Raw genomic sequence first — 12,057 nt, 5'->3', positions numbered from 1 at the left:
TCATGACTCTGTTTTCTTTTTTTTGTTTGTCATTTAGATAATCAAGAAGAAATGTATTAACGGATTTGGAGCACATGTATGAAGCTGGTATGGTGAAAATCGGAATCGGATGTCGGCCATCTTGCTTGGCAAAATTGACAGGGAGCTGAGACAGTTGTTGACATTGACTGATGGAAGATCATTTGTCATTGTCATATTATTTGATACCGTGGGTTGAGTTTGCTATTTGTTTTAAGGATGTTATTTTAAATTCATGACGTTTTTTTCTAAAAAGTTCTCTTTTAATATTAAGAGTAATGTTTTAATTGATTTGCAGCAAGCAATTGCAGGTTTCTGGTGAGAAAATCTGATTTTATTTATTACCTACTATTATGTTTTTGTATTGTCAATCTTTAGTTTTTTATAAAATGAATACAATTTTTGTGATACATGTGGCATTGTTAAACCCATTGTTAGAACTATTACTCAATTAACAATCTATAAATACTTAAAGGATAAAAATGCCATGTAAAAAAACTTAAAAAGATCTGTCAATCAAAGATTACATAAAAGAGGCTAAAAATTTGAAACCTAAATTGTATTTTAAAGTAGTCGAATTTCTGTGATAATTAATGACTTAGGTACTCGATTATCTGTGATATATGCTACCCTTATTTCTAAAATAGTATATTTAATTAAGTCCAGTTCAGAGATCTATTAGAATCTTTGATGTACCGCGAATAGTCCGTGTGCCGGTGTTGCTTGTATTGTCACATTGCATGCATGTTTATATCGCAAAATTTTATGTGGAAAGCGCCATAAAATTATATTTTAAGCGATATTTAATCATTCCATTAAATAAATAAATGTTTTAAGCATTTTTTTAAGAATTTATACATTTGATTCGTGAAATTTGAATACATGCGCCCACGTACTATTTTGTTAGACTTTGACCACAGTCACAGCCACTCAAGCGTGAAAAGTTACACAGGTCCGGCCTTAAAATTTATTTGTATTTAAAATTTTATTATTCGGGATTTTTGGGTTTAGTTTTATTAAGTTTAGATAAATACTTTTATCAATTTTGCATTATGTGGGATTTTGTGAGTCGGCTGTAACTTTAATATCTTCTTTTTTGTCAGATCGTAAACAGCGGGTGATTTTGAATGATAATGAATCGGGGCTTCTAGACGTAGTCAGCGGTGTTCCGCAGGGTAGCATTTTGGGCCCATTACTCTACACACTTTACACATCTCAGATAACAAAAAAGATAACATATTGTAAACATCATAACTACGCGGACGACACCCAGATCTATTTCTCTTTTAAAGATACTGATGTTTGGCAGGCTAATATAAAAATTAATGAAGACCTTAACAATTTATTTATAGAAACGCAAAAGTTACTTTTAAAAGTTAATCCCACATAAGTCCACAGCCATTCTTTTTTGTAGTGATAATAAACGAACAAATATTTTAAATAACTTGCAACTTTACATTAATAATGATAACATAACTTTTAAAAATTCTGCTAAGAATCTTGGACTTTTAATGGATTACAAACTAAGATTTAAGGATCATGTTACTCTTAAAATGAAAAGTGGGTACTCCGCACTGAAAATGATTTATTCGCAAAGGGATTACCTGAATTTGTCTATAAGAAAAATGCTTTGTGAAACATTGGTACTATCCCAATTAAATTTTTGTGACGCCATCTATGGCCCTTGCCTTGATTCTTCTGACTCATATAGAATACAAAAACTTCAGAATTCCTGTCTTAGGTTTGTATATGGCATAAGAAGGAGAGAACATATTTCACATAAGCTAAAGGTTGCGGGGTGGTTAAATATGTACAATCGTAGAGTGTTGCATCTTATTTGCTTCTTTTTCAAAATTCTTAAGTCAAGGATTCCTTCATATTTACATCGAAAAGTTAGATATCGGACTGATGTGCACAACTTGAATATTAGAAGAAAACAATTATTAACTATTCCTTCACACAATAAAGAATTTTTTAAGAGATCGTTTTCTTACTTAATAGCACACTATACTAACAAATATTGTATAAATGATTTTACCATGTCAGAAAAAACTTTTAGGATGAAAACTAAACTAATTCTAATAAATCAATAACAAATTACTCACTTAGAATAATAAAAAATTGTTTTTTATTTTTATTTTTAAATTATAAAATCAAATTATTTATATGTGCCAACCTTTTCCTTGTCCAATTCCAGTTCCTTTTCCTATTCTCTCCTTATCCCATCAGTATGCTTTTTATTCGTGTTGTATTAACTTTCTCCTTTTTTTCTTTAACTGGGAAAATGCTTTTGTTTATTATTTATAAGTATCATTTATAATTATAATATATATATATATATAATATACATTTATATTATATAAGGCCTCAACAGAATTCAGGGAATCTCGCAGGTGTTGTTTCCTGGAAGTCTGAAAACATGGCCTATTAGTCACCTTCTGGAATTTTATTTGTATTTGTATAAAATTTAAGTTCTATAGATATTTTTTAATTGTTTCAATACACATTAAATGTGCTCTTTGTAAAGAACGAACTATTCAAGATGTGATATGCATTTGGTTTATAACAGAATTGTAATTTTTTATTTTTCTGGTGATTAATAAAAGTCTTATTATTATTATTATTATTATTATTATTATTATTATTATTAAGTTAGAAATTATAAAGAGATATACAATAATACAGAGGAAGTCTGAGGACAGTATGACCATACTTTTTAGCTATGGTATCTACTACATACAGCTTTTCCCATGATTTGGTATTTACAACTTCCAATAATTGTTTCTTTGTATAAGATTCATGGAAATAGAAATCATGTTTTAATAAAAATATGTCGATTTCCAATTTATGTGAAGATGTGTTTGGGATTTTTTCAGAAAGCCTTGAATAATATGATGCATAATCCATAACAATCACATTGTTTTCCTTTAAATTTGGAATTAATGTTTTGTCAAACCAGGTTTCAAAAATATCTGCATGCATGTTTTTATGATAGTCCACATTGTACTCTTCAATTTTTTTTGCCACACAATTTCAGTCAATCTATTACCCAACCTTCTTTTGCACCACAATGAATAATGATCATCCGAGATCTCCTGTTTGGTGGATCTTTTAGGACACATTTGTTAGAACTATCAATCTAACCCTTTCTTGCCGTATCATGGGTATCATACCATGTTTCGTCTAAATAAAATATGGATCTTTCTTTCTCCCAAAATTTTTTAATTTTCTCCAAATATTCTATACGCCACCCGACAATTCGATTACTTTCCATTACAACAACCCTTTTGTTAGCCATCTTAAACTTAAATCCAAGTTTTATCAGGTAGTCCGCAAGGTTGAGACTGAGAGATGTTTGTCCCTTGGCGATAAGGTGTCCTTAACCATCTCTATAGTTGGAACCTCATTGTTTTTGTATTTAGAATACACAATTTCCCTTAGCAATTTGGCAATATCCGTGTCAAGTCCCTTTGATTATCCTGCATATTTCCTTTTTTTTTGTCTTTAATCCCTTTTTTTACAAAATAGCATATTGTACTATAGGGAATCCCTGTTAAAAATGCTGTTTTTTGCAAAGCACTACAATCATTTGTGAACTAAGGATCATTCCTTAGATTGTTATAGACATGTAAACAAATTTGTTTCGCGTCTTTACTTCCCTGACTTCTCCCTCTGCTTCCTCAACATTAGAAAATTCACTATCTTAAAGGATCTAATAAAAGTAACTAATTAAAGTATCTAATCTAACTATTATAAAGTATATTATATATTCAATTACCTGTTGACTTACCAATATGATTTGATTGGTGCTTTTGAGAGGTCTGTACAGGTCGATAGTGTGTATACAGACTTCTCGAAGGCCTTTGATAGGGTTGGTCATGAACATCTGGTTCCAAAGTTTGGGGCTATGGGCCTTGGTCGAATTTTGTCACAGTTTTTTGACTGGTCGCACACAGTTGGTCCGGATAAGTAATTATATTTCTAATGGTATTGAAGTATCTTCAGGCGTGCCTCAAGGTTCGCATATTGGACCGGTCTTTTTTAACTTGTTTATAAAAGATTTGAGTGATGTAATTTTTCATTCAAAACATCTTGTTTTGCTGATGATTTAAAACTGTATTGAGTCATATCTTGATGCTGAGCTACTTCAATTGGATTTAAATAGTGTTGCTGAGTGGTGTAATAGCAATAGTCTGGAACTGAATGTAAAGAAGTGTGTATGTATTTCGTTTGGTCGTTCTAATAAAATTATTAATTATCAATATACAATCAACAATAATGAACTCAAGTCAGTTGATACAGTTAAAGATTTAGGTGTTCGATACCAAGCTAACTTTTTTGCCGCACATTTTAGATATTATTAACAGGAGTATGCGTAGTCTTGGTTTTATCACTAGATGTAGTGTACATCTTTCACCTTACTGTTTCAAATTACTTTATTACTCTTTGGTACGTTGTTTGCTTGAGTATGCGTCTGTAATTTGGTCATCTTATTATGATTCTCATATTGATATTTGTAACGTTAAATTGAAATAAAAGGTATATTAATAAAAATTAACAAAATTTAGATAAGTGAGACAAATCTATGGTTCGTAATATTTAAATAAATGGAATAAACTGGCCTGTTTGTTCCTCCAAGAAATTGGAGGCTGCCTTCAAAACCGAGGCTGTGAATGTATGCCATTTGTAGCTCAGCTATCCGGACTGGAAATCTCTAATACTAGCTCTAACTCTGGCTCCAGCTCCACCGTTTTCAGCTAATTCCCGGGGAAATCAAAAGCTTGCAGTCATCAACAATTGAAGAAGAATAAAGAGGAAAACGGAAAAGTAAAACCCTAAAACAACGGTTGCCATTGTATGTGACACACTCACCTTGCTAAGTTTCATTCTCTATCCATCAAAATCTTGGGCATCCTGCACCAGAATTATGAATTAAACGGTTCCCTAAAGGAACAAGATTAAGGACTATAAATTACAAACCATATTGGCCACTCCCTGCTTCACAAACTTCGGAAATAAAAAACTGGCCTTTTACGTGTGCTCCTACCGGCGACACGGGAACAAGTCGTCGAAAAATGGATGCAGTACCGACTAAATCGGTAACGACCCCACCTCTCGCCTGAGCTGTCAATATCAGCCAATCAGAGAAAACGTTATTTAAGACCAATCAGAAAAGTGACGGACCGTCAACAGAAAGCATGGATAATTAAACCAAGAGAGTGATGCGTTGCAGTAGTAAGTGTGAATTTAAAGAAATATGAATAAAAGAAGTTGACTGAAATTATTAATGTCATTATTGAAATTAATGAAATATCAATGGAGCGTTAGTGAACATAAGGAGTAGAGAAATAAAACGCTACAATATACATGTTTAAATGGCAAAATTTTATATAGTTTGTCTATGAAATCATTTTAATTATACATAAAACCCCATGTTTTATACTATTTTTTATTTTTCTTTCGAAAATTTCCATTTTTAGAAAGAAAATAATATCACAAGAAAATAAAATCAAAAAATTGACCGCGGACTAAAATCCAAGCATCTTACAAAATATTTTAAAGACTTCCAGCACTCACAGACTTCTCACCTCTTTTTAGCCAATCTATTAAACAAAGATAAAACACCTGCGTTCTGGCGATTCCTACTTTAGGCTATGCAAGTGAGTGTGTATCTCTCTCTATTCCACTGATTTTGAGGATTACGTGGCCGTACCCAAATAAATTTTTGGGCTGTTTTTGTATTACTTTTGTCGTGTTTTTAAAGAGACCTTTAAGGATGGGTCTATCGCTTTAAAAATAGTTGTTGGATGGGTCTATCACCTTTAATAGTTGGGAGGGAGGCCATGTGAGGTTATTATTATTTGATGGGCTTGGCCGGTTTGGCTTTTTACATGTTTATGAAAGTGAAGAATTTAGAATTTGGCCTGTATTTGTCTAAATTTTTTGCAGTTTTTACTGTGAGGAAGTGTGTTTTTTTTATTTGTTTTGGTATTATACCTAAAGTTTACCTAAATGTTTCGACCCTGGGAAAATAGGCAGGAAAATTTGGCAAATGAAGAGGAAAGTGTTTGTGCGGGCTTATGGAGACCGTGGGTGCACAAGAAAGACTATAACATTTGTGATGAAAACAACAACATTGATCTGGACAGTGATTTAGACTTACATAGTTCTGATAGTTCATTTTCTAGTGTTGAAGAAGCAAAAAGAAGCAAGGAAAGTAGAAGCTACAGAGGAACATCAAGCAGTTTTAAAACGTAATTGTTTAGGTACAGACGCCAAACAAATTTATCTAAATGTCTATAACAATCTAGGGAATGATCCTCGGTTCACAAATGATTGTAGTGCTTTGAAAAAAACAGGAGGTTTTAACAGGGGTACCCTATAGTATAATATGCCTGTAAAAAAAGGGATTGAAGACAGAATAAAAAGGAAAGATGCAGGACAATCAAAGGGACTTGACACGGATATTGCCAAATTGCTAAGGGAAGTTGTGTATTCTAAATACAAAAACAATGAGGTTCTGACCATAGAGATGGTTAAGGATACCTTACCGGCAAGAAACAAACATTTCTCAGTATCAACCTTGCGGAGATACCTGATAAAACTTGGATTTAAGCAGCTTAAGATAGTTAACAAAAGAGCTGCTGTAATGGAATTATCAGGTGCTATATTATCTTGCTATCAACTATCCTGAATTTCTAATTTAATAAAACTAAACCCAAAAATCCCAAATAATAAAGTTTTAAATACAAATAAATTTTAAGGCCGGACCTGTGCAACTTTTCACGCTTGAGTGGCTGTGACTGAGGTCAAACGTCTAATAAAATAGTACGTGGGCGCATGTAGTCAAATTTTACGAATCAAATGTATAAATTCTTAAACAAATGCTTAAAACATTTATTTATTTAATGGAATGATTAGATATCGCTTAAAATATTACTTTGTGACTCTTCCCACATAAAATTTTGCGACTTAAACATGCATGCCATGTGACAGTACAAGCAACACCGGCACACGGACTATTCGCGGCACATCAAAGATTCTAATAGATCTGTGAACTGAACTATACTGAATCTTTGCTGCAACCAATTTTTGTACCATTTTCTTCTTTTTTGCAGGATTTTCTTCGGATAACAAAGCAGCCACAATAACTGCGGCCGCTTTTCTCTTCGATAAAATCGGTGGCATGGTACAGGGTGTCCCATTTTGGGTACTTTTGCGGGATATCTTATTGTTATTTTTAGAGGTAGAGAGTTGCGGTTTTAGCGATACTGTGCTACTTTTTCGTAAAACTAAAGATGCTGTTAGCAAAATTTTCATAGCTCTTTATTTTTTAAGATACAGGGCATTTTTGAAATTTTTGCATTTTGGGACCCCCGTCGTATCTCCGTTATTTTTACAGTTTTTGTAAAAATAAAAACTCATTCTTATAGATTTTTTCCATAGAATCTAGTGGTACAGATATATTTTTTTTTGCTTAATAGTTTTTGAGTTATAACCCAAACTTATAAAACCAGAGCTGCCTTAAATAAAATGCCTTTGAAGTCGTTAACTTCGGAAGAGGCATAGTTTGCTGCATATCTATAGTCATATAGCACATGTTGCTATTTAAAAGTGTGTTGCTCTTATCTTTTTTTTGAGCCTCAAACCCTGCTTTATAAAACATTTTATGTATTTCGTCACCTTCGCCAGAATCACATTTCGAACATGTGTCACTTTTTGGGCTCCGAAAACCTAAGTTAAATTCTGTAAGAAATATTTTTCTATACGTACTTTCTTTAACATGATGAGTCGGCACAACTGGCAGTATATAGAGAAAACATCTTTTTTAATGTAAGCATTGGAGACAGGTATCTTCTATTAGAATTTTCGTTTCTTGAATAATGCGATTCATCGTAAGGAAAACTTTTTATATGATCTATAATATATTTGCGAACTTCATCAGTAATTTTATGGGGTCTGATGCTATGTTTTCCTTACATATCAGGACTTGGAAGTGTTTTTTCAAGTTTCAGTTGTTTTTGCAGAAGTTCTATTTTTTTTCTTCCTATTTGAAAAAGTTGAAAAAAAGCAACTTTGCAAATAAATATCTGCTTTCCATCTATTGTGATAAAATATTTGAAGAAGCGCGTTCTGTTTTTAGTTGTATTTATTTTTTTGCGTTTTATAGTGTGTGGTATGATACTTCTAGATAGGAAAGCATTTTTTGTATTTATATCCATGCCGTAGAATTTTTTAAATATTACTTCCCTATTTTCGACAGAAATTTCATCCCTGCATTTGCTTTGGCATTTGCATAGGTTTTCTCTTCTTACGCTTTTTGCGCAAATTTTATAATCCTTTTGGCCCATATATTCTTCGCCTTTACATCTGGCTATGGCAGCAGCCTTTCTTTTCCATTTTTCGGAATTTCTGCTCCTTCTTCTCGATTTCTTCTTAGAACGGTCGTCCTCTATTTCAGGACTGATAACTTCAACATTTTCACCTGTTTCTGCAACGTTAACTAAAAAAAAAAAAACAAAAAATTATTACAGATACTATAGTCAACTTTAATATAATACAAGTAAAAATACATACCACCTACAGTTTTACCCCAGGACGTCATCATCTGACGAATGTGAACTTTGCTGTTTTTTATTTTTGATTCGCTTTTTATTGTGAACTAAAAAAATATCAGAATTTATAAACATGCAAACCTGTCATCAACCAAAAACAGTATCAAAACGCATACGAAAAAATTTAAATACTAGTTAAATGCAAAAAATTAGTAAAACCCTTAACACCATCAACCTACCTAGTGTACTGAGTGGGAGATTATCATCTGAACTATCTGTCTCATAAGAACTATCACTGTCTGTGCTTGGCTTATATTTATTTGAGGAGCGTAAAAAATCTGCATTACTACCATTACCTAGAAAAGATATTATATTACCAAAACGTAATATATTTTTAGCTATGCTTTTAAGAAGGTACGAGTACAATACAATTCTACTTGCTTTTTGATAAAAAATAGTTCATCTCATCTTCTGATGAGCTAAGTGTCTCCGTAAGGGTATCTTCCTTAGTTGAGGGATAATCAGGAGCTAAAAATCAAATTCTACAGAAAAAACTGAAAAGAATCAAAATTCTCAGCATAAACTAGTTTAAATTATATTATTAAATAGAAAAGATATTTTAATCAAAATAATCTATTTATAGTCTTATTATGCCCCTAAAAACCAAGAGAAAAAAAGGTAATGTACATAACCTCATTCAACTTGGACATCCTAATATAATAAATACTTACTATAATTTACTTACTGTAAATATTAATTATAAATAGGAATTATATTCATATCTACTAATTTACTTACCGTGTGTATCTTCTAAAGGCCTCCCAATATCTTCAGGATAAAGGTGTTAAATGATCTTAACACCTTTATTCACAGAGATCATTCTTTTTGAGACAGTTAACACCTTTATCCACTGGTTATCTCGAAAATGGTGAAAGTTGGCAGCACAGAAGTTTATAAAATAGGTGTAAAAGGACTTTATCACCTCTATCCACTAAAAAAGTAAATTTTTCGAAAAATGTTACTTAACACCTTTATCCATCAACCCCTTCTACTATGTTCAACTTGTGTTTAAACTGGTCTTACGACAGATCGTATCCGTATGTGGCCGAAAATAGCATCAACCTATTGTTCAATTTCGTAGTACAACTTATCGTACGACTTGTCGTCCTACGTGTAGTATCGTGTGTGGCCCGTTTTAGTGAAGTAGATCTCAAGAAATTATCAAACTGCCAAATGACTGTAGCTCCTGAACCGTTCTACGAGTTAAAGGTGTTCTATGATGACTTTTCTAGCCTACAGTAAAGATCCGTTCGTACTTACTGTAGATCATTATTAGAAAGAAAGAAAGAAAGAAGAAAGAAAATGTGCTATATTACGTAAGAATAATCTTGTGTACAAGCATCCTACAAGCTAAAAAAACAAAACAAAAATACAATTTCAAAAATTGACAAAACAATGAACAAAATTAAACACATGAAGACAAAACTTTTTGAACATACTTGAATTAAAGATAACTAAATAAAACAATCAATTACTAAATAAAGTTAAACTTGTTGACAAAACTAGAGAAAAAAAAACTTTCCAACATGTCCAAGGTTAAAATCTATCATTAAAAAAGTCATCTAGGTTATAATATGCCCTAGCCAATAAAAGCGTCTTTAATTTTTTTTTAAATTTCTTAACATCCGATATATGTCTAACACATAGAGGAACATGATTGTAAATTTTTTTACTTATGTAAATTAATGAGTTTTTGGTAAGGGAAGACGTAGGAATAGGTAGGGGAACATCATTTACACGACGAGTCAAATGACCGGTGTCAGTGGGTAGTTTGGGAATTTTGTGAACAAGAGCAGTTGTTTCTAAGATAAAGAGTGAAAAAAGAGTTTTTTAAAAATGAAGAGAGGTTTGCAAGAATCTCTTAACTTAGCAGAACACAGGTATCTAACTGCTTTTTTTTTGAATAACAAAAACTTAAAGACTTATTGGTTAAACCCTAAAAAGGCAAGCCATACCGAATATGAGATTCAATAAGTGAAAAGTACACTAAACGTGCAACCACCCCTCCCAGCTCTTGTTTTGCCATTCTTACTGCAAAACATCCAGAAGATAATTTCCTAGCTAAATGTAAAATATGATCTTCAAACCGAAGGCGACCATCAATGGTAATTCCTAGGAACTTGCAGCACTCTTTATTCTGCAAGAGGGAATTTTCGTCAAACATCAGACCCTGAACATCGCACTTAAACCCCATAATAGACGTCTTTCCTACATTAAACACGAGTCTGTTGGAAGCACACCACCCTGATAAAATCTGAAGGTCTTCAAGGATACAAGTCTTAATATAATTAGAATTTTTATGGCTCCATAGTATGGTGGTATCTTCAGCAAACTGAACCACCTTGCCCTGCAGTTTCAATGAACTCAAGTCATCCACATACAGTAAAAATAACAGTGGTCCCAATACTAAACCCTGGGGAACGCCGCATTTTAGGGATCTAGAAGCAGACAAACGCCCAGACACTGTAACCTTCTGAGTACGATTTAATAGATAGGAATCAAGCCATCGCAACGCTACGCCCCTAAAACCATACTTATCGAGCTTAGATAACAGTATTCCATGATCCACACAGTCAAATGCTTTGGATAGATCACAAAACACTGCCGCCGATGACTCTCCAGAATTCAAGGACACATAGACGCTCTCCAAAAAGCTAAAAACAGCATCATGAGTCCCTTTACCGGCTTGAAATCCAAACTGATTTGCAGACAAAATGCCATTATGATGTAAAAAGGACAAAATTCTGCTTTTTGCAAGTTTTTCAACTATCTTAGAGAGGGTAGACAAAATAGAAATGGGACGGAAATTACAAGGCTGATCCAAATCTCCACCCTTATGAGGAGGGATAACCACTGCCTCTTTTAAACATGAAGGAAAAATGCCAATATGTAAAGAATTGTTTATGGCAGAAACTAAAGCATTTAAAGCTGAATCAGGCAAAAAGAGTAACAACCTCGAAGATATCCCATCAGCTCCAGATGATTTATGGTTTTTTAGGCGTTTGATTTCATTTTTTACTTCGGTAAGATCGACAGGATGAAAGAAACATGAATGCTCAACCGACACTTGTTGAAGATAGAGTAAGGGATCAATGTTACTACAAATGCCCTTGAGCAAGATCTTAGGTATATCACAATAATAGTCGTTTAAAATGTCAGATCTTAACTCCGGTTCAGATACTTTAAGCCCATAGATGATTATTACTGATCAAGTCTGAAAAGTTTGTCCATTTTGTTCAAAAAACTAAACCACTGTTTGCTCCACCATACACTCATTTGTTGAATGGTTGCTAGGCAGCGACGACGTGTATCAAGTCTTATAACAAAAGAGGAAAAACGTGCGATTTATCATGCTAGAACAGGATAGCGTGCTATGATGTAAATTAAAATAATCGTGGTCAGACTGTAGTTTGTTGACAATAAA

General features: G+C 32.9%; 1 long non-coding RNA gene across 1 annotated transcript; it reads right to left on the bottom strand.

The window, feature by feature from the left end:
- Positions 1-8,319: 8,319 nt before the first annotated feature.
- Positions 8,320-9,026, bottom strand: LOC126746964 (uncharacterized). Its single transcript, XR_007664048.1, has 3 exons — positions 8,813-9,026; positions 8,596-8,680; positions 8,320-8,521 (listed from the first exon to the last, which is right to left on the bottom strand). It is a non-coding gene; the product is annotated as an uncharacterized LOC126746964 (long non-coding RNA).
- Between the last annotated feature and the right edge of the window lie 3,031 nt (positions 9,027-12,057).

The sequence above is a fragment of the Anthonomus grandis genome, chromosome 18 (assembly GCF_022605725.1).
Source record: "Anthonomus grandis grandis chromosome 18, icAntGran1.3, whole genome shotgun sequence".
Taxonomy (NCBI): Eukaryota; Metazoa; Arthropoda; class Insecta; order Coleoptera; family Curculionidae; genus Anthonomus; species Anthonomus grandis.
Note: the sequence above shows the minus strand (reverse complement) of the source record. Positions and strands in the feature narration are given on the sequence as shown.